Here is a 7,393-nt window from a genome sequence, read left to right on the forward strand (position 1 = left end):
TTATTATTATTATTATTATATATATATATATATATATATATATATATATATATATATATATATATATATATATGTTATATATTGTTTTATATGATGATGATGATAATAATGAGTTAAATTAATAATGTAATAATAATGAATTAAATGAGAGTTTGTGTCATTGTAAGAACGACCCTCGCACACAACGCACAGCTGTCCTTCTCCGTAACCTTACCACCTCTCAGTCATCCCGCACTGATCCTCAGGCCTCCAGATTTTTAGACTTCAAAACGAGTCTGTCAGAGTGCGTCTGTGTTGATGACAAACATCATCTGACACCAAAGTGATTTCCGTGCATCTTCCAAAAAGAGTATGTTTCAAATTAGTCAGGGCACATTTGACCAGAATGTCCCAAACAATGGGTTTTTGTGAGCGCTTGCAGAATGGCTCATCTGGGCTTCAAACACACAGATTGCTGGTGGTGAGGAACCAGTCGGCAGACAGTCTCCTCCTAATTATTTTAGCCCCTAATTGGCGTTCAAAACAAGGCAACAACACCGTCTCTCACTCTCCCTGTCTGTCTTTGTCTTACGGTGGGATGCCATCCATCATGAAGTAGGAAAGTCACGGTGTCATACGAGTGAGTCTGCTTTAACTACATGAGCTCGCTCTGGGTCCTTTTGACTAGTTTATCTGATTTGCAACATTTGCAGTGTACTCCTCCTTAATTATGTCAGGATGTGCGGTGTTGTCACTTAAAGTGATAGTTCACCAAAAAACGGTTACAACTGTTATAACAGTTTTTTTTACTGTATAATTTGTATTATTTATATAAATATTTATATTAAATGTGTATGTATATATATATATATATATATATATATATATATATATATATATATATATATATTATATATATATATATATATATATATATATATATATATATATATATATATATATATATACTGTGTATATATATATATATATATATATATATATATATATATATATATATATATATATATATATATATATATATATATATATATATATATATATATATATACTGTGTACAAACCGATTCCAAAAAGTTGGGACACTATACAAATCGTGAATAAAAACTGAATGCAATGATGTGTGTGTAGGTGCCAACTTCTAATATTTTATTCAGAATAGAACATAGCTCACGGAACAAAAGTTTAAACTGAGAAAATGTACCATTTTAAGGGAAAATATATTTGATTCAGAATTTCATGGTGTCAACAAATCCCAAAAAGTTGGGACAAGGACATTTTCACCACTGTGTGGCATCTCCCCTTCTTTTTACAACACTCAACAGACGTCTGGGGACAGAGGAGACCAGTTTCTCAAGTTTAGAAATAGGAATGCTCTCCCATTCTTGTCTAATACAGGCCTCTAACTGTTCAATCGTCTTGGGCCTTCTTTGTCGCACCTTCCTCTTTATGATGTGCCAAATGTTCTCTATAGGTGAAAGATCTGGACTGCAGACTGGCCATTTCAGTACCGGATCCTTCTCCTACGCAGCCATGATGCTGTGATTGATGCAGAATGTGGTCTGGCATTATCTTGTTGAAAAATGCAGGGTCTTCCCTGAAAAAGATGATGTCTGGATGGGAGCATATGTTGTTCTAGAACCTGAATATATTTTTCTGCATTGATGGTGCCTTTCCAGACATGCAAGCTGCCCATGCCACACGCACTCATGCAACCCCATACCATCAGAGATGCAGGCTTCTGAACCGAGCGTTGATAACAACTTGGGTTGTCCTTGTCCTCTTTGGTCCGGATGACATGGCGTCCCAGATTTCCAAAAAGAACTTGAATCGTGACTCGCCTGACCACAGAACAGTCTTCCATTTCGCCACACTCCATTTTAAATGATCCCTGGCCCAGTGTAAACGCCTGAGCTTGTGGATCTTGCTTAGAAATGGCTTCTTCTTTGGACTGTAGAGTTTCAGCTGGCAACGGCGGATGGCAAGGTGGATTGTGTTCACTGACAATGGTTTCTGGAAGTATTCCTGAGCCCATTCTGTGATTTCCTTTACAGTAGCATTCCTGTTTGTGGTGCAGTGTCGTTTAAGGGCCCGGAGATCACGGGCATCCAGTATGGTTTCTACGGCCTTGACCCTTTCTCACAGAGATTGTTCCAGATTCTCTGAATCTTTGGATGATGTTATGCACAGTTGATGATGATAGATGCAAAGTCTTTGCAATTTTTCCCTGGGTAACACCTTTCTGATATTGCTCCACTATCTTTCTGCGCAACATTGTGGGAATTGGTGATCCTCTACCCATCTTGGCTTCTGAGAGACACTGCCACTCTGAGAAGCTCTTTTATACCCAATCATGTTGCCAATTGACCTAATTAGTGTTAATTGGTCTTCCAGCTCCTCGTTATGCTTAAATTTACTTTTTCCAGCCTCTTATTGCTACTTGTCCCAACTTTTTGGGATTTGTTGACACCATGAAATTCTGAATCAATATATTTTCCCTTAAAATGGTACATTTTCTCAGTTTAAACTTTTGTTTCGTGATTTATGTTCTATTCTGAATAAAATATTAGAAGTTGGCACCTACACATCATTGCATTCAGTTTTTATTCACGATTTGTATAGTGTCCCAACTTTTTGGAATCTGGTTTGTATGTATATGTGTGTATATATATATATATATATATATATATATATATATATATATATATATATATATATATATATATATATATATATATATATGTGTGTATATATATATATATATATATATATATATATACATATGTATATATATACACACACACATACACAACAAATGAATACAACCTATTTTACTTTACATATTATTTGAAATATGCTAAATTTTATTTAATGTCCATGTATTTTTGTATTTTTACTCACATTTTGCACACATTATTTTGGATTAAGTTTTTATTATTTTATATTAAATAAAATTAAAATTTAATCTATAATTGATTCATGTTGCACAGACGCTTTACACTGTACAATATAATGGTTCATTTCGGAACTCTTCACCGAAAAGTTCTTCGGGGGTCCCAAAATGTTCAAAAAACACGACTGAAAAAGAAAAAAGTAAGTAGAGTTTCTCTCGCAGGCATTGCACACATTCCTGCGCTGGCCTTCAGAAATAGTCCTGCATTTGAGCGTTAAAGGGACCCTGTCCTTCAGACCACTGTCATGTGAAAGATCGTTCGTGAAGTCCGATTGAATGATGTGAGTGTTTTCTGCTGTAGAGCTGGGAGCGTGGTCGAGCTCAGTCGGGGCGGAAGGAACGGGGATCGCCTGCATGTCCAAATAAGGACGGAAACGTCTTCTGCTCTTCTGCCCTGCCTGCTTTTGTTCTTCCAGAAGGGGTTTCCCCCCCTCTATAAATGCTTTTTGTCAAATAAGTCAGGACTATTAGCACACTAAGCCACCGTGACCCCATCAAACCAATGAAAGCAGATGGTTTCCATCATAAGGAATGAGACCACTGAGCCACTCCGGAGGAGAAAGGTTGTGGTAGACTGTAAGTGTGACTAACTCCACGCATGATGCAGAGCTACGGGACGTAAGCAGAAAAGATGCTCCGAACCCTTCACGACCTCACCTCATAAAGGAAGTCGAATGCACCCTCGGGTCACAGATAGACCGGAGCTGGTGTTTTATATTAGTGAGGGTCCGCTCTCAGGTGACTCACGCCGTACTTAACGTTGGATGAGCCGCTTGCCCCAGAATAGCTCGGGATTATAAAAATAATCACGTGAAGATAAATAAACCCGCAGCCCACAACTCGGCGCTGAGAGAAGCTCGCTATCCTGCCAATTACAGAGAACAGGTTTTCATGGATTACCTCAGCCATGTGCGGGATCCATCAGCTCTACCAGCTTTCCAGATGCTGTCAGCCTCCGCTCACTTATGACCAGGTTTTTAAAGGGACAGTTCATCCTAAATCGAATCTGTCGCTATTCACCCTCCTGTCGTTTCAAACCTGTCTTAGAACACAAAAGGAGAACATTTATGCATTTGACAGGTACTTCTGACACTATTTATTCATTTTATTTATTTATATCGTTTATTAAAACTTCTATATTATATTACATTACATTACGAATATGTTTAAAAAAATCTTTTCACATTATTTTAAATAAAATTATGGTTCTTTGTCCAGAAACAATGCTTTTCAGGTTCAAAAAGGATAAAAAAAAACTGCTGTTATTTAACATTTGACTTAATTTGTTATTACATTTATACATTATTATATAAAACAGTGTCTTATTTGTTGGTTGATATTTTCAATATTCAATAAAGAATAAACAAACACTGTTATTTAATATATTATACATTATATATTTTTTTTTATATAAAAACAAAGCAACTTAAATTATATGCAATGTATACATTATTAAATATTGTATATTAATTGCTTTGTTTTCCTAATTTTGACGTTATTCTCAAAATATTTTGCCTTTATTGACACATTTTTACTTTTTCTCCAAATGTTACGGCTTTCTTCTTGAAATCCCAGATTTTTCATTTATTAAATATTATTATTATATATTAGTATTTTAATTAATGAAATGCCATTTGTATTTATTAAATTATACTTTCTGTCCATTTACAAGGAAAAAAGCATAAACAAACTGTTATTTAATATTTTAATGGATGGATTACATTACATTTATATTTAATAGAAAAATAAAGCATCTGAAATTATATAATCGTCTTTTTCGATCCACGGTATAAAGTCATATAAGTTTGGAATAACTTGGGCAAATGATAACAAAATATTAGTTTATTAATTCCTCGCAGCTCAATCATTCTATGACTATGAGTTGATGACAAAGTGTTTTCTGAATGTTCCCGACACGCTTCACACCACGTATCTCCTCAGATCAACTCGTATGACTCATTGAGAGTGAATCACGTCGAAAAAAGAGACATATTAGCTCGGAGCTCGGAGGAAATGCTCGAGACGCAAAGAATCCATCATAGTTTTCCCCTTCTGCTCCCTGAATTGATTTAGCCTAACTGCAGCGCCCCAAATTATTTCAGGAGCAATTAAAAGCAAGCTCATTTCGAGCGAGAAGACATTAAAACTATCGGGGAAAATACAGTCTGACGTCTAGCAGAGACTTTTCACTTTCGATCTCAGCAGCCGACCGAATCCAGCAGCGCTGATGACTTTGAGAGAGGAGGACGCGTGTCAGGACGTCTGGAGCCTGGAGTTTCAGCCGCACATTACTTCTGCAGATTGCCAAGCTTTATGTGCTTCACGCGGGTCCCCTGGCTACTCTTGCGATAAATGCATTCGGTGGCAGGCTGGCAGCGCAGGGTACGAGCCTTAAAGTTAATGCAGATCACTGGGGAGATAAAGCAAAGCACAGCCTGTTTAGTAAACAACAGCATATCACAACAGAAAGACTGTATTCCCAAAGAACATTACGGTGTAATAGAAGTAGTGCAATGATGGCTGGAAAAACATTGTCAAGCGGTGACAAAAATGAACTTTTTTTTTCCTTCCGGGGCCAATATATGTTCCTTAGAATTGTTTTTTTTTTTTTTCTTCGCTTTTTCTCGAACAGTTTAAAAACGCCATCCATACAAATCCATCAATACATCGACATCAATACAAATTCTGTCAAATAAAAAAAATTGATATGAAGGCGAATGTTGCGCTGTGCTGAATTGGTTGATCGCATGCAAAATATGCATACATAAATATACACACATGCATGCAAGTATATATTTAAGAGAAATGTGTTGTGTTTGTAAATTAAATATATTAACAATTCTTAATTATTAACAATTAAGTTAGAGTATATTTTATATTTATTCTATATTTATTTTTCAGGTGTAACCAATAACTATAACAAAAAAAAATACATATAAATTAACAACATAAATGTAATCACAAAGCTAAATATAATTTTAATTATATTTTATTTAAAAATATTTTATATTTATATATTATATTTATATTTTATTTATAATTATCATTGTAATTATCATTGTGTGTGTATGTATATATATATATATATATATATATATATATATATATATATATATTACACACACATATTTTGATTATATATTTTAGGTGTGTGTATTCCTATATAATGCGTATAATAAATATACACAGCACACACACATCTATTATAGAAACAAAAACTTTTCTTTTGAATGCAATTAATCATTTGACACTACCAATAGATTTTATATTACATTACATTATATTTATGCAAAAAAGCAAAGCAAAGTTTCCTTTTCCACAACTTTTCCAAAAAGGAAAAAAAGACACTGACAGCAACAACCTATCCATCTATATATTTTTTTCTTCCTTCCTATATTTGCCCCACACCCTTTTTAATATCTGACCCTATTCTCAAGGGAATTTACTAAAAATAATAATGATTTGGGTAAGTTCACTATTATGAAATGTCCCGGTATGTCCGTAAAAGTCTGTAGTGAGGTTACACAGTAACCTTTCAATAAACCGAATGGTTATTCTGTATTTGCATACATTTGTAAAATGTGTGTGTTTTTGGCCTAAAAAGCAGTAAAACAGCGAAACCTATTATTTGAATGCGTTGAGAAAAACTAATCAGCGCTCTGCGGTTGTTCTGTTTGATGTTGTCCTCATTAACTCTGCGGATTATAGATGTCATTTAAGGTTAAGCCAAAGGTTAGGCTTGGGCTAATATGCCACGGCTTTAATCTTGACATGCTTAAGAGAGAAGAGCCCTGTAAAACTGCTCTACTACAGCTTTCCTGGACTCTGTAATTGAGCGTGACAGGGAAGCAGCGCTGTGTAACGTCCAGCCTCAAAGGCTCGCAGACATCTGATAAGTCAGGTAGACGCTCCACAGAATCCAGCGAGATTTTTTAACAGACTGCTCCATCGCCAAGTTATTTTACCTTGTTTAGTTTGGATGTATTTCATGAGTGAGGCCAGTGCAGGGCTTGACAACTTATTATCTGTTTCGTGAAGAGGTCAAGGTTTGAGCTCCTGCTGCCAGATGCTGTAACTATATATATATATATATATATATATATATATATATATATATATATATATATATATATATATATACATTTACATTCATCTCTTACATTTCTTAGTCGTTAGATTTACATTTTATAATTTAATAATTTTGAAAAACATTAATTTTTTAATCTATTTTTGATAACTCTCATGAGTGTGAGGTTTATTTAACATATTTATTCAGCAAAAATGCAGAAAATTGAATAACAATAAATCATGGCGTCTGTCTGTCTATTTTATTCTATTCTGTTTTAGTGAATTGTTGATGTATTATATTGCATTATATAATATTATAGCTGTATAAATGATTAATCAAATCCAAAATAAACATTTTTGTTTACAAAATATGTGT

The sequence above is a fragment of the Puntigrus tetrazona genome, chromosome 9, assembly GCF_018831695.1.
Source record: "Puntigrus tetrazona isolate hp1 chromosome 9, ASM1883169v1, whole genome shotgun sequence".
Lineage (NCBI taxonomy): Eukaryota > Metazoa > Chordata > Actinopteri > Cypriniformes > Cyprinidae > Puntigrus > Puntigrus tetrazona.